The sequence below is a fragment of the Petromyzon marinus genome, unplaced genomic scaffold (assembly GCF_048934315.1).
Source record: "Petromyzon marinus isolate PM22_M1 ecotype Great Lakes invasive population unplaced genomic scaffold, UKy_Petmar_22M1.pri1.0 PM_G_Scaffold_46, whole genome shotgun sequence".
Taxonomy (NCBI): Eukaryota; Metazoa; Chordata; class Hyperoartia; order Petromyzontiformes; family Petromyzontidae; genus Petromyzon; species Petromyzon marinus.
Genome location: NW_027422998.1, coordinates 80,240 through 96,981, shown reverse-complemented (window position 1 = coordinate 96,981; position 16,742 = coordinate 80,240).

Below are 16,742 nucleotides of genomic sequence, written 5' to 3'. Positions count from 1 at the left end.
TACCCATACGGATGCTTATCTGAAACCGGATTCCCACCACCATCCATCACAGAAGAATTCTCTCATCAAGACTCTGTATCATAGAGCCCAATGCATATCCGACCAGGAACACATAAGCAGTGAACTCAAGCACGTACACCAAGCTCTTAGGGCTAATGGTTACTCCGACTATACAATCCGCAAAGCTATCACTCAAACCATGAAGAACCCTCTTGAGGAGCCTTTCAAAACCATCACTTTACCCTACATTGCTGGGATCACAAAAAAGATCTCCAAAATCTTGAATAAACACAAGATCCAGGTCCGTTTCAACACATTACATAAAATCCGTGATCTGGTTCCGTCTGTAAAAGATGTGATTCCGGACATACAATACCCTGGTGTCTACAAACTAAGTTGCCTCTGTGGTAGTAGTTACATTGGAGAAACCAAACGCCATGTCTCGGACCGCATTCGTGAACATAAAGCAGACCTTAAACACGGTAGGACCAACACCTCGGCCGTAGCAGATCATTGTTCTAATTCAGTAGGCTCACATGCCATTGACTTTTCCAAGACGGAGGTTCTTTGTAAGCCATCTGGCTTCCATGAGAGATTCGTTCATGAGGCTATCCACATATACAAGCACAGAGACAATTTCAACCGAGAAGATGGATTCTATCTTAGCAATCATTGGAAAGATTTGATAAACCATTTCAGTTCTTAATTGATTGTTCACGCTTACAGTGGCTTTCAGACAGCATACATTATAAAAAATTTCGTCTCCCCCCTCCTCTTTTAAAAAAAAAATAGATGGACTAGTCCTGGGCAAACTGCCAAATCGCTGCGCGTGACGCCAACGTTTTTTATAAATAAATGCGCTGTTTAAAAATAAATTTATGCAAACCAACACACCTGAAGATGACCGTTTGAGTTATGGTCGAAACGTCGTGAGATTTTTTATTGTTATATATATTTTATTATTTTGTTGTTTCTCTTCAACGTGACTTTACCGAAAAAACTAAGAAGATTAAATTCAATAAGATAAAGACCACTTGTGTTGCGATCGAAACGTCGTGGGTTTATTGTTTTATTTTATTTTTCATTTTATTATTATTTTATTTTCTATCTACGTGACTTTATCGAATAAACCAAGAATATTAATTCCTGCAGTCACCAAAGTTTTAAGTCAAAACATTCACACACGTTGACAAAGCCTCACCTTGTGTTGTTGTGGGCAGGTCGCTTCTGACAACAAGAGCGGTATAGCAGCTCAAGCGGGCTTGGCCTGCTAACAAAAGAAAATAAAAACTGCGTGAATATTTACAATAAAACAAAGTTACAAAGTGGCGAGCCGGGTGAAGACAAATTAAACTTAAGCGAGATAATTAAAGTGAACGCAATCAGGCGAGGGCAGGAGGCAAGGCCCCGCGTGGCTAGGCCCCGCGTTGTAAGGTTCCAACCTGGACATCGATTCCCATGCTCGCTGCTACTCAACTGACATCCCTACGAGAGAGAGGCTCTACCTTGGTAAACAACAACAACAACCACCACCACAACAACCACCACCACAACGATGAGAATTTCTCACCTCGGATTTCAGTGCAAGCGCGCAAACGGCAACTTCCTGTTACCTCGCGACAGCAGGAAGTAGTATGACGTCACTGCCCTTCCACGAGCGGCTAAGTGAATAAATTATGTTAATGAGGCCGGCCCATACGTCGCGGGATGGGGGCGTGGGCGCTGAACCCGTCGCAATAAACTCGCGACGGCTTTAACGGTCACATTATGTTAATGGGCCACCGGTCACTGGGCGTAGCTTTGCCCAAATACGGATTGCCACTGGAACGATATCGGCGGTAACCCGAGCGGAGGTGACGTCACGCTCAAGAGCGCGGTGGACGGGGGAGGGGTGAAAACCTTGGTGACATGACGTCACTAGCGAGGTACACCTTACCCTGGCGTTTCACGCCGATGAGGTAATTAAGAGTGGGGACGTAACAGAGTTGGAGTTTAAGTTGATTTAGATTCATTTTCCATTGCTCCCTCGGGTGTGTGAGCTCAGCAACAACGTGGACATTATTGTGTATACACTGTGTGTGTGTGTACACTGTGTGTGTGTGTACACTGTGTATGTATGTACACTATGTGTATACACTGTGTATACACTGTGTGTGTACACTGTGTGTGTACACTATGTGTGTACACTGTGTGTGTGCATTGTGTGTACACTGTGTATATACACTGTGTATGCTGTGTGTGTACACTGTGTTTACACAATGTGTGTGTATACTGTGTGTGTACACTGTGTGTGTACACTGTGCAGTGTGTACACTGTGTGTGTACATTGTGTGTGTACACTGTGTGTATACACTGTGTGTGTGCACTGTGTGTGTGTACACTGTGTGTGTGTACACTGTGTGTGTACATTGTGTGTGTACACTGTGTGTGTACACTGTGTGTGTGTACACTGTGTGTGTACATTGTGTGTGTGTACACTGTTTGTGTCCGCATTGAACCGAACCCCCGGCAAGGCCATCTACTTAATGACGAGAGAAAATTCACCCGAAATGTCCTTTTCAATGAAGTCTTCCAGATGTAAATTGATATAAGCTTTTAATGAAGAAATAAAATCATCTAACTCAAAACACAACACAATTCAAAGATGTTTCATTTTAAAACTTCAAAACGGAGCATGGGGTACTTGCGTGAATGCGTCCTTCGTGTGCAAATGTTGTGACTTTCCTGGCCTGAAGGCCGTCAATGTGTTGGACCATTATTGGTGCACAGCGTCTCAACAACAGCAGTGGGGTTTGCTTCAACCGATGGTTACGAACATCCAGACGTGAATCAGCAAGGAGCATTTCTAGTCCCAGTTAGACAAAATCTACGTCAACACGTAAGACAAAACTACAATTCGTGTTGTAGAGAATGTACCTCCTCCTATACGTGTAACTTTTAAGTGGTATGCCTTGTAACTGATGAATGATCCGAGCGTGCTCCCTATTTCAAAGACAATGAGTTGCTCCAGAGGCAGACGCTTCGTGAAACACAAAAGTACCCTTTGACCTGTATCACAAGAACAACGGGTCTCACCCGAGTTCTCTGTACAGGCTACTTCCAAAACACACACATTGTCCTAACATCACTTATTCAATGTTTGACCCTCAGACAAAATGTTACATTTACGCGCACAATCAGACACGGTATTCATTCTAAATCATTGACGGGCATATTAACAAAATTGAATTACTGCAGCGAAATTGACTGCATCACGTTACATCATATTAACAAGAAGTTATTTTACAAATACGCACCGTGTGCTTAACAGTATATGTACAACGTACTATTGTTGCGTCATTCAAAACGAGTAGGCCGTTGCATGCTGGCATCTGGGTCAAAATGTAGCAAATTCTAAACATTACGCTACAAATAATATATGAGGGCGCTTCGATGGCAACACAAGCAATCGTCATCAGGTGGGACAAGCACAGCAGCAATAAGAGGAAACTGCTGGAGTAGGCGCCTACTACTTCAGCAGTTTCTCTTGCTGTGGTTGTCCAACCTGATGACGATTGTTCGTGTTGTGATCTAAACGCCGTGATCTGTTGTGTTTCTACCCACGTGGTGACTTTACCGAAATAACTAGACAGTGTGGATTCCTGCAGTCACAAAAGCTTCGAATCAAGATTGCCTACAAACTACACAACTGAGATGACGCATCAATCATCGCCCCCTACTGACAGGCTCTTGGTCACATACAGGCCGGTGCAGGGCCACCACCTTGTGCCACACAGGGGCAGCTGCTACTTGGGGATGCTCTTCGAGTGTTTCAGACGAGGTACGACACAAAACTCCGAGTTGCGAGGCGATGAAGCAAGCACCGTGTAAATGCAATTATAACAAGTGAATGCTGGGGGGCTTATTGTCTCTCGCTCCTGGTTAAAGATCTACCCAACAGACAGGTCCACAAACACTGGCCGCTCTTACTCTGCAGGTTGAACCTAGCAACTGAGTGTGACAAGAACTTCACGTTCTTGTCATTAAAGGCCTGTGACAAAGGTGCATCTATTGGAGCGACATCATCTCAAGCTTACACATCTACCGGGTCTCCACTTGACTTTGTATTGTCTCGGAGGAAGTCCACCCACACCTCCACTTCCACAAACTTCTGGGAGTTGCCTCGCTCTGCCTCACAGTCAGAATTCTCCTCCTGCTTTACGTTGCCTCCATCGATGTGAAGGTCCCATTTTGGAGTTGAATCTTCATCTTCACATTTCACCTTCACTTCTTCGCTCTTCACCATCACTTCTTCCCTCTTCACCATCACCTCTTCCCTCTTCACCATCACCTCTTCACATTTCACCATCACCTCTTCACATTTCACCATCACCTCTTCACATTTCACCATCACCTCTTCACATTTCACCTCGATACCTTTAAAAGTGTCCAAGCTGGGATGTTCTTCCGGTTCGTGTTTCATGAGGGGTGGGCTAATTGCGGCACTTTGACTTTCACAAGCTGATTTCAGACTGCACTCCTTGTGGATCTTCTGATGCTTCTGTGTTCTTTGGTGTACTTGAAGATTTGATGAATGTGCAAATGCCTTCCCGCACACACTGCACTTGAAGGGTTTCTATCCCATGTGTGTACTCTGGTGTGTTTTAAGAGCAGATGAATCTGAAAATGTCTTCCCACACACACTGCACTTGAAGGGTTTCTCTCCCGTGTGTGTTCTCTGGTGTGTTTTAAGAGCAAATGACTCTGAAAATGTCTTCGAACAAACACAGCACTTGAAGGGTTTCTCTCCCGTGCGTGTTCTCTGGTGTCTTTGAAGATGATATGAATCTGAAAATGCCTTTCCACACACACTGCACTTGAAGGGTTTCTCTCCTGTGTGTATTCTCTGGTGTGTTTTAAGAGTAGATGAATCTGAAAATGTCTTCCCACAAACACTGCACTTGAAGGGTTTCTCTCCCGTGCGTGTTCTCTGGTGTCTTTGAAGATGATATGAATCTGAAAATGCCTTTCCACACACACTGCACTTGAAGGGTTTCTCTCCTGTGTGTGTTCTCTGGTGTGTTTTAAGAGTAGATGAATCTGAAAATGTCTTCCCACAAACACTGCACTTGAAGGGTTTTTCTCCCGTGTGTGTTCTCTGGTGTTTTTTAATATGATATGAATCTGGAAATGCCTTCCCACACACACTGCACTTGAAGGGTTTCTCTCCTGTGTGTGTTCTCTGGTGTTTTTTAAGAGTAGATGAATCTGAAAATGCCTTCCCACACACACAGCACTTGAAGGGTTTCTCTCCCGTGTGTGTTCTCTGGTGTGTTTTAAGAGCAAATGAATCTGAAAATGTCTTCCCACACACAGTGCATTTGAAGGGTTTCTCTCCTGTGTGTTCTCTGGTGTCTTTGAAGATGAGATGAATCTGAAAATGCCTTTCCACACACACTGCACCTGAAGGGTTTCTCTCCTGTGTGTGTTCTCTGGTGTGTTTTAAGAGTAGATGAATCTGAAAATGTCTTCCCACACACAGTGCATTTGAAGGGTTTCTCTCCTGTGTGTGTTCTCTGGTGGGTCTGAAGAATTGATGGCCATGCAAATGCCTTGTCACACACAGTGCACTTGAAGGGTTTCTCTCCTGTGCGAGTTCTCTGGTGCTGTGTCAAATTTCCAGTCCGATCCGTGCTGTATGCACGCTGGTCGCATTGTTGACTTGTCGTACCGAGCTGTGCTGAGTGCATTTGCTCCATCAGACCAGCGTCAGCTGCAGACAGAAAATAAGAATATCCACACCATCTACACATCAGTATCGAGCCATGGAGGAATGAATATAAACAGTCACACGTGACTTACACGTCTATATTCATTCATGTAGCTGTACTACCCGGCTTCGCCCGGGACTTGGATCCACCACGTCCGGCCGCCTTTGTCTCCCCAGTGGCGATGTTCACACCACCACAGCAGTTACTCGTTTGAGGCTGAGTCGACCTAGGGGAGGCCCAGAAGCAGTTCAAATAATCGTCACCGGTGGTGGCCGTGAGTGGGAATCGAACTCGGGTCGCCGGGTTCGTAGCGTGGTGTAGCGCTAACCGCTACACTACAATGAGTTACGCTTCCCCACACAGACACACACACAGATACACACACAGACACACACACAGACACACATACACAGACAACGCTAACCGCTACACTACAATGCGTGACGCTTCCACATGCGAGGGTCACGTGACAGATTTGACGTCACAGCTCACTTGCCGTCCAAAAAATCTATACATTATTGAGCTCCCCTCCCCCCCTAAAAACACAAAAGTGTATTTGTATAATGTTTGCACGGTGTACAGTCTGGAAAGTACCCACATGGCAAATTTCCAGTTTGTTGCATGTCGGGAAGTACGCTAAACATTTTGAACGGACACACACAATTACAACTTTGCCTTTTATATATATTTGGAGATGCAGTGAAAAACTTTCCCAAATTCATCACGCGGTTTCAGTTTTTTGATTTTCAGTTTGATTTATTTTGGTTATAGTCCTGTGAGCCATTCGGCTCTTGAATCGGGTGCAACCACAACAAGCAACAAAACAAAAACACGACCAAGAAAATCATCTTACAGTGACTACGTGTGACTGTGCAAACAGCACTGTCATGGCACGCAATGAGAGGGCAAATGTCATAAATATTCCTGTAAGTCCTCGCATCTTCAACATTAATGTTGCCATAGAAACGTTGTGGGGTTTTTTGCTTCATTTAAAAAAAGAAAAATTATTATCTGTTATATTATTTTCTATCTACGTGACTTTACCGAAAGAACCAAGAATATTGATTCCTGCAGTCACCAAAGTTTTAAGTCAAAACATTCACACACGTTGACAAAGCCTCACCTTGTGTTGTTGTGGGCAGGTCGCTTCTGATAACAAGAGCGGTATAGCAGCTCAAGCGGGCTTGGCCTGCTAACAAAAGAAAATAAAAACTGCGTGAATATTTACAATAACACAAAGTTACAAAGTGGCGAGCCGGGTGAAGACAAATTAAACTTAAGCGAGATAATTAAAGTGAACGCAATCAGGCGAGGGCAGGAGGCAAGGCCCCGCGTGGCTAGGCCCCGCGTTGTAAAGTTCCAACCTGGACATCGATTCCCATGCTCGCTGCTACTCAACTGACATCCCTACGAGAGAGCGAGGCTCTACCTTGGTAAACAACAACAACCACCACCACAACCACCACAACGATGAGAATTTCTCACCTCGGATTTCAGTGCAAGCGCGCACACGGCAGCTTCCTGTTGCCTCGCGACAGCAGGAAGTAGCATGACGTCACTTCCCTCCCACGAGCGGCTCTCTAACTGAATAAATTATGTTAATGAGGCCGGCCCATATGTCGAGGGATGGGGGCGTGGGCGCTGAACCCGTCGCAATAAACTCGCGACGGCTTTAACGGACACATTATGTTAATGATCCACCAGTCACTGGGCGTAGCTTTGCCCAAATAAGGATTGTACCGGAACAGATATCGGCAGTGACCAAGCAGAGGTGACGTCACTCTCAAGGGCGTGCTGGACGGGGGTGGGGTGAATACCTTGGTGACATGACGTCACTAGCAAGGCTCACGTGACATTGACTTTTCCAAGACAGAGGTTCTTTGTAAGCCATCTGGCTACCATGAGAGATTCGTTCATGAGGCTATCCACATATACAAGCACAGAGACAATTTCAACCGAGAAGATGGATTCTGGCTTAGCAATCATTGGAACGATTGGATAAACCATTTCAGGTCTTAATTGATTATTCACGCTTACAGTGGCTTTCAGACAGCATACATTAATTTTTCGTCTTCCCCCTCCTCTTTTCAGAACATAGATGGACTAGTCCTTCTAAATAAACTGCCAAATCGCTGCGCGTGGTGCTAATGTTTAAAAATACATAAATACACCGTTTAAAAATAAATAAATTTATGCAAACCGACACACCTGATGACGACCGTTTGTGTTATGGTCAAAACGTCGTGAGAATTTTTATTGTTTCATATATATTTTATTATTTTATTGGTTCCCTTCAACGTGACTTTACCGAAAGAGCTAAGAATACGGAATATCATTTGGGTCATTTTTTTTGGAACTCAGATGAGATTTCTGATATTACCGCGTTTTATAAATATTTACGTAACCAATAACTTTTTTAAAAAAAATTAATCAGACCGCGCTAATACCAACGCGAGTGTTTATTGTTGATGGTGAGTTTTGTAAATCCGTCGTACGGTTAAAAAGAATAAAGTTTTCCCGTAAAAAAAATAAAAATCTCTCCGCCTTGGAGCCAATCAGGTTTCAGTTTCTCCCCTCCCACGTGACGCGGAGTTTTCTGGCTCCTCCCCCTCCTCGCTCGCCGCCATTTTGAGAGTCGTGAGGGAGGTGAAACCTGCGGCCTTGACAACGACGAAGATTCACCAGGGTCAGTGACAACCTCACACTCACACTGTGACAACTTCACACTCACACACTGTGACAACCTCACACTCACACACACTGTGACAACCTCACACTCACACACACTGTGACAACCTCACACACACACTGTGACAACCTCACACACACACACTGACAACCTCACACTCACACACACACTGACAACCTCACACTCACACACACACTGACAACCTCACACTCACACACACACTGACAACCTCACACTCACACACACTGACAACCTCACACACACACACTGACAACCTCACACTCTCACACACACTGACAACCTCACACTCACACACACTGACAACCTCACACTTACACACTGACAACCTCACACTCACACACTGACAACCTCACACTCACACACACTGACAACCTCACACACACACACACTGACAACCAACAACAACAACAACAACCGCCATTCGCCACTAAGTGGCGGTGACGTCACCACGACGCTTGTGCCAGGCTATGTGCACCCTGAGGCCACGTGAAGTGTCGAACGCCCGCTGGCAGGAGGTCACGGGGCAGACCCAGGTGCCACGGGTCGACTGACTGAGATGACTGGCTGATGCACCACCTGTGCCCCCTACTGTGCCAACCTGCTGTGCTTTAGCCACCCGGCGCTCCGCTCGCTGTTGTGAGCGTCGCTCTTCCGCCCTCCGTTGTTGTTGGAGGGCGACTGCCTCCAACTGCCCACTAGCATCCTTCACGAGCCTCCTCCACAGAGGCCGATCTTGACACCGCTGGTACCAGTCATCGGCAAGTCCACTCAGCTCCACGTCCTCCTGTACCACATCACTCCATCTCTTCTCTAGCCCGTGCCGCGCCCGCTTAACCCCATCAATCCGGCCAAACAAAAGCTGTTTCGGCATGCGGTGGCTGGGCATGCGGGCTACATGACCCAGCCATCGCAGCCTTGCCTGCCGGAGCAGCTCACCGATGGGACCCTGCCCAGATCTTTCAAGGATTTGTGAGCTCCTCACACAATCCAGTCTGGTTAAATTCAGGATGGATCGTAGGCAGGCCAGCCTAAATGTTTCTAACCGGCGAAGATGTTCCATTAGGGCGGTCCACGTTTCGCAAGCGTAGAGAAGGGAGGGAATGACCGTGGCCGAGAAGACCTGAAGCTTAGTGCGGAGCGACAGACCAGGTAGCTTCCACACAGCGTTACGCAACCGATGAAAAGATATTGCCGCTCGACTGATTCGGAGTGAGACCTCTGCTGTTAAACTGGAGCCAGTCATAAGCACACTGCCCAGGTATGGGAAACTCTCCACTCTCTCCACAACTGCCCCATCACCGATTGGGAGTTGTGGGGGTGGAGTGTCCGATAGTACAAAATACCCAGGCAGGTGCTTAGTTTTGGTGGGGCTGATGGTAAGGCCCCACCTCTTAGTGGCACGCTCCAGTCTCAGCAGCAGCGTCTCCAACTCCTCCTCTGACTGAGCAGCTATTACCAAATCATCAGCATACATAACGTGGTTGAGTAATAGGGAGCCATCCCTTGACCGCACCCGGGCATCGATTAGCCTCCCATTATATCTGTACCATATGGAGATTCCCCCGGTACAGCTATTGAAGGCTTCACGAACTACGTGGTCAAAATGGATGTTAAATAATGTGGGAGCCAGAGGACATCCCTGTCGTACCCCAAGGTGTACAGGGAATGGCTCTGACTCCCGGCCACGTAGTTTTACCCGGGCCCGCTCACCATCATTAAGGTCCTTAATGATCGTGAGCAGAGGGTCAGGTACTCCAAAAGCATGAAGAACGACCCAGAGCCCAGGCCTACTGATGGTATCATAGGCCTTGACCAGGTCAATAAAGCAGAGATGTAGGTCTTGTTGGAATTCCCTACACCTCTGCTGTAGCAGACGGACAGAAAATATGGCATCTGTGCAGGACCGCCCTTTCCTGAAGCCGCATTGGGGCTCCGCAAGCCTCTCGTGCCTGGCAAGGCGATGCTGAATAATCCTTGCCAGGACCTTTCCCGGCACACTGAGGAGTGAGATGCCCCTGTAGTTGTTACAGTCTGTGCGGTCCCCCTTCTTAAAGAGGGGGACCACCAGGGCAACCTTCCATTCCTGCGGAACCCTTCCAGTGGTCCAGACCGTTGTTATGATGTCATATAGGGCAGTCTGTGCACAAACGCCACCCTCACTCAGCATTTCACTTGGGAGATCATCTCTGCCTGCTGCCTTTACTGTTCTCAGACTCCGGATCGCCTTCAGTACTTCCTCAACAGATGGCACCTCAGCCAGCCACTCACAGGGGGTGACTTCTTCCAATATTTGAGGCACCGCAGCCTTAGCAGGGTCATCCTCACTTTGTGCCACGATGTTTTCCTGGCTGAGGGATTTTCCCTCCCCCAGGACCTCACAGAAATGCTCAGCAAATCTGCAAACCTGTTCCTGGGGGTCGGAGATTGGATCACCGTTTTTTCCCCTAATGATGGTAATAGGTGTGGCGCTGCAGGTTACTTTTTTGATGGAGTTAAATAGAGATTTGTGATGACGGGCCACTGAGGCAGACTCCATCTCCTCAGCAACCTGCGACCACCACCCATCCTTGCAGCGCCTCACGGCTCTCCGAACCTCCGAGCGAAGGCTGCGGTAAGCCTCCTCATTCTCTGACGTGGGATTCTGTAGCCGATGACAGTGGGCCTGTCGCTTTTTCTCAACCATCCTGAACAACTCCTCTGTCATCCAGGGTGTCTGGGGAGGTCTGGACCGCATACCCAAAGCAGCCATTGCAGCTGCATGAGTCACAGTCCTAAACCTCGCCCATTTACCCTCGACATCAGGAGGAGTCGGGGACGATGCCAATCCCAGCCGCAAGCGATGATGAAATTCTCGCTTGCAACTTTCATCAGATAACTGAGACCAGGCCACTTTAGGTTGGAATGGGGTCCTGGGTGTACACCCACCACCGGAGTGGAAGAATGGCAGGCGCATCTTACAGATGACTAGTCGATGGTCAGAGGGCAGATCAGCTCCACGGTAGGTCCTGGTGTCAAGGACATGGGCTCGCATTCGCTGGTCCGTCACTATGTAGTCCAGCAGATGTTCTTGCTTGGACCCGGCATGCATCCATGATGTTGTGTGGATGCGCCAATGCCGGAACAGCGTGTTGGTAATTACAAGCCCATGGGCTGCACAAAAATCTAGCAGCCTCCTACCGTTGTTATTGAGCTGATCTGGCCCATGCCCTCCAATCACTCTAGACCAGGTGCCAGTATCATGACCAACTCGGGCATTGAAGTCACCCAACATGATGACTCTATCCCGAGGGGCCACTTTAGCCAGCACCTGTGACAGGAGGTCATAGAAGGCATCTGACTCATCGGCTTTGCCTGCATCCCTCCACGGATGTTCGTCTTCGGTGGGGGCATAAGTAACCACGACCACCATTCCTCGCCTCCGGTTGATGGGAAGGCGAGCCCAAAGTAGCCTGGGGCTTACAGCTTTCCACACCTCACCGCCACGCTCCCACGCCCCCTTCATTCTTTTGTTCAAAAGAAGACCCACACCCTGTTGTTTGGCAGTCTTCTGCCCCGAGTAGAGGACTGTCCACCCCTCATGGTGGCAGGAGCCAGAGCCGGTCCACCGGACCTCCTGAATGCCGCATAGATCCAGGCGGTACCGGTCCAGCTCCCGACAGAGGAGTGGCAGCCTCTCCTCTGCAGTGAGCGTTCGAACATTCCACGTGGCCACCCGTATTAGCTTTTCGTTGTTTCTGGAGTAGCCCCGAGGGTAGGTATTCAATCTCCTGGCTCCGCCAATTGGGGTTTGGCCAGGAGACGTCATAGACGACTGGCCCCCCGGGGCCTCCGGCACAAGCTTAGTTGTTACATATTTCAGTTTAATTCGTGGTTTCGTGGTAATTAATTGAAGGTGGAGGGGTTACCAGCCCCTCGCACCCGTCCAGAGCCCCCGTTTAGCCCCTGTGGTGGACACATATGCCATGAGGGGAGGAGCCAATCAAAATTGGATCTCCCCTCACAGCGCTGTCCACGACAGAGTTGCCCGTCCGGCACCGCGAGGAGGTAGGGGGTTGTTTTGCCGGACACTGACAACCTCACACTCACACACACACACTGACAACCTCACACTCACACACACTGACAACCTCACACTCACACACACTGACAACCTCACACTCACACACTGACAACCTCACACACACACTGACAACCTCACACACACACACACTGACAACCTCACACTCACACACACTGACAACCTCACACACACACACTGACAACCTCACACTCACACACACACACTGACAACCTCACACACACACACTGACAACCTCACACTCACACACTGACAACCTCACACTCACACACACTGACAACCTCACACACACTGACAACCTCACACTCACACACACTGTGACAACCTCACACACACACACTGACAACCTCACACACACACACACTGACAATCTCACACTCACACACACTGACAACCTCACACTCACACAGGCTGACAATCTCACACTCACACACACAGGCTGACAACCTCACACTCACACACACTGAAAATCTCTCACACACACACTGACAATCTCACACTCACACAGACTGACAATCTCACACTCACACAGGCTGACAATCTCACACTCACACAGGCTGACAATCTCACACACACACACTGACAATCTCACACTCACACAGGCTGACAATCTCACACACACACACTGACAATCTCACACTCACACAGGCTGACAATCTCACACACACACACTGACAATCTCACACACACAGGCTGACAATCTCACACTCACACAGGCTGACAATCTCACACAGGCTGACAATCTCATACTCACACACACAGGCTGACAACCTCACACTCACACACACACACTGAAAATCTCTCACACACACACACTGACAATCTCACACTCACACAGACTGACAATCTCACACACACACAGGCTGACAACCTCACACACACACTGACAATCTCACACTCACACACACTGACATCTCTCAGGGACATGATCTAACCCACGCCCTCCTGTAGACCAGGCGAGGTAGTTAACATCTCTCAGGGACATGATCTAACCCACGACCTCCTGTATACCAGGCGAGGTAGTCGACATCTCTCAGGGACATGATCTAACCCACGACCTCCTGTAGACCAGGCGAGGTAGTTGACATCTCTCAGGGACATGATCTAACCCACGACCTCCTGTAGACCAGGTGAGGTAGTTAACATCTCTCAGGGACATGATCTAACCCACGACCCCCTGTAGACCACGCGAGGTAGTTAACATCTCTCAGGGACATGATCTAACCCACGACTTCCTGTAGACCAGGCGAGGTAGTTAACATCTCTCAGGGACATGATCTAACCCACGACCTCCTGTACACCAGGCGAGGTAGTTAACATCTCTCAGGGACATGATCTAACCCACGACCTCCTGTACACCAGGCGAGGTAGTTAACATCTCTCAGGGACATGATCTAACCCATGACCTCCTGTATACCAGGCGAGGTAGTTAACATCTCTCAGGGACATGATCTAACCCATGACCTCCTGTAGACCAGGCGAGGTAGTTAACATCTCTCAGGGACATGATCTAACCCACGACCTCCTGTACACCAGGCGAGGTAGTTAACATCTCTCAGGGACATGATCTAACCCACGACCTCTTGTAGACCAGGTGAGGTAGTTAACATCTCTCAGGGACATGATCTAACCCACGACCTCCTGTACACCAGGCGAAGTAGTTAACATCTCTCAGGGACATGATCTAACCCACGACCTCCTGTAGACCAGGCGAGGTAGTTAACATCTCTCAGGGACATGATCTAACCCACGACCTCCTGTACACCAGGCGAGGTAGTTAACATCTCTCAGGGACATGATCTAACCCACGACCTCCTGAAGGCCACCGCGAGGTTGTTTTGTTAACAAAGTAAAACATTTCCTCATCATGTAAATGTACACACGCACGTGTGTGTAGAGAGTGAGTCACGAGTGATAGATAATTAATAATTAAGCTGAAGTTAGTCGTCCAAGTGGGAACGTGAAGAGTTTGCGGTGTTGGTTTTGGTGACGGTTTGTTTTTGGCGGGAAAAGTGGAAACGGCTGCGCTGAGGGCTCGCGTGAAGTAAACTTTTCATTAAACACAACTCTTAAATGACTCGCCTAATGTTTATTTTATCATCGTAATATACACGGCCTTTAATGTTTGCGCAGGTTGAGCACGTTTAGGGCGACGGGGGGAGCGGTGGCACAATGGTTAGCACGCATTGACCAGCGTGGTGAAGTATGGTCAGGTCACATTGACCAGAGTGGTGAAGTATGGTCAGTACACATTGACCAGGGTGGTGAAGTATGGTCAGGTCACATTGACCAGGGTGGTGAAGTATGGTCAGTACACATTGACCAGGGTGGTGAAGTATGGTCAGGTCACATTGACCAGGGTGATGAAGTATGGTCAGGTCACATTGACCAGAGTGGTGAAGTATGGTCAGGTCACATTGACCAGAGTGGTGAAGTATGGTCAGTCCACATTGACCAGCGTGGTGAAGTATGGTCAGTACACATTGACCAGGGTGGTGAAGTATGGTCAGGTCACATTGACCAGCGTGGTGAAGTATGGTCAGTACACATTGACCAGGGTGGTGAAGTATGGTCAGTACACATTGATCAGGGTGGTGAAGTATGGTCAGGTCACATTGACCAGCGTGGTGAAGTATGGTCAGTCCACATTGACCAGAGTGGTGAAGTATGGTCAGTACACATTGACCAGGGTGGTGAAGTATGGTCAGGTCACATTGACCAGCGTGGTGAAGTATGGTCACTACACATTGACCAGCGTGGTGAAGTATGGTCAGTACACATTGACCAGGGTGGTGAAGTATGGTCAGGTCACATTGACCAGCGTGGTGAAGTATGGTCAGTACACATTGACCAGGGTGGTGAAGTATGGTCAGGTCACATTGACCAGCATGGTGAAGTATGGTCAGTACACATTGACCAGGGTGGTGAAGTATGGTCAGTACACATTGACCAGGGTGGTGAAGTATGGTCAGGTCACATTGACCAGCGTGGTGAAGTATGGTCAGGTCACATTGACCAGCGTGGTGAAGTATGGTCAGTACACATTGACCAGCGTGGTGAAGTATGGTCAGTACACATTGACCAGCGTGGTGAAGTATGGTCAGTACACATTGACCAGGGTGGTGAAGTATGGTCAGTACACATTGACCAGCGTGGTGAAGTATGGTCAGTACACATTGACCAGCGTGGTGAAGTATGGTCAGTACACATTGACCAGCGTGGTGAAGTATGGTCAGTACACATTGACCAGAGTGGTGAAGTATGGTCAGTACACATTGACCAGCGTGGTGAAGTATGGTCAGTACACATTGACCAGAGTGGTGAAGTATGGTCAGGTCACATTGACCAGGGTGGTGAAGTATTGTCAGTTCACATTGACCAGCGTGGTGAAGTATGGTCAGGTCACATTGACCAGCGTGGTGAAGTATGGTCAGTACACATTGACCAGCGTGGTGAAGTATGGTCAGGTCACATTGACCAGCGTGGTGAAGTATGGTCAGTACACATTGACCAGAGTGGTGAAGTATGGTCAGTACACATTGACCAGCGTGGCGAAGTATGGTCAGTACACATTGACCAGCGTGGTGAAGTATGGTCAGTACACATTGACCAGCGTGGTGAAGTATGGTCAGTCCACATTGACCAGCGTGGTGAAGTATGGTCAGTCCACATTGACCAGCGTGGTGAAGTATGGTCAGTACACATTGACCAGCGTGGTGAAGTATGGTCAGTACACATTGACCAGCGTGGTGAAGTATGGTCAGTACACATTGACCAGCGTGGTGAAGTATGGTTAGTACACATTGACCAGAGTGGTGAAGTATGGTCAGTACACATTGACCAGGGTGGTGAATTATGGTCAGGTCACATTGACCAGCGTTGTGAAGTATGGTCAGTACACATTGACCAGGGTGGTGAAGTATGGTCAGTACACATTGACCAGAGTGGTGAAGTATGGTCAGTACACATTGACCAGAGTGGTGAAGTATGGTCAGTACACATTGACCAGCGTGGTGAAGTATGGTCAGTACACATTGACCAGCGTGGTGAAGTATGGTCAGTACACATTGACCAGCGTGGTGAAGTATGGTCAGTACACATTGACCAGGGTGGTGAAGTATGGTCAGTACACATTGACCAGGGTGGTGAAGTATGGTCAGTACACATTGACCAGCGTGGTGAAGTATGGTCAGGTCACATTGAC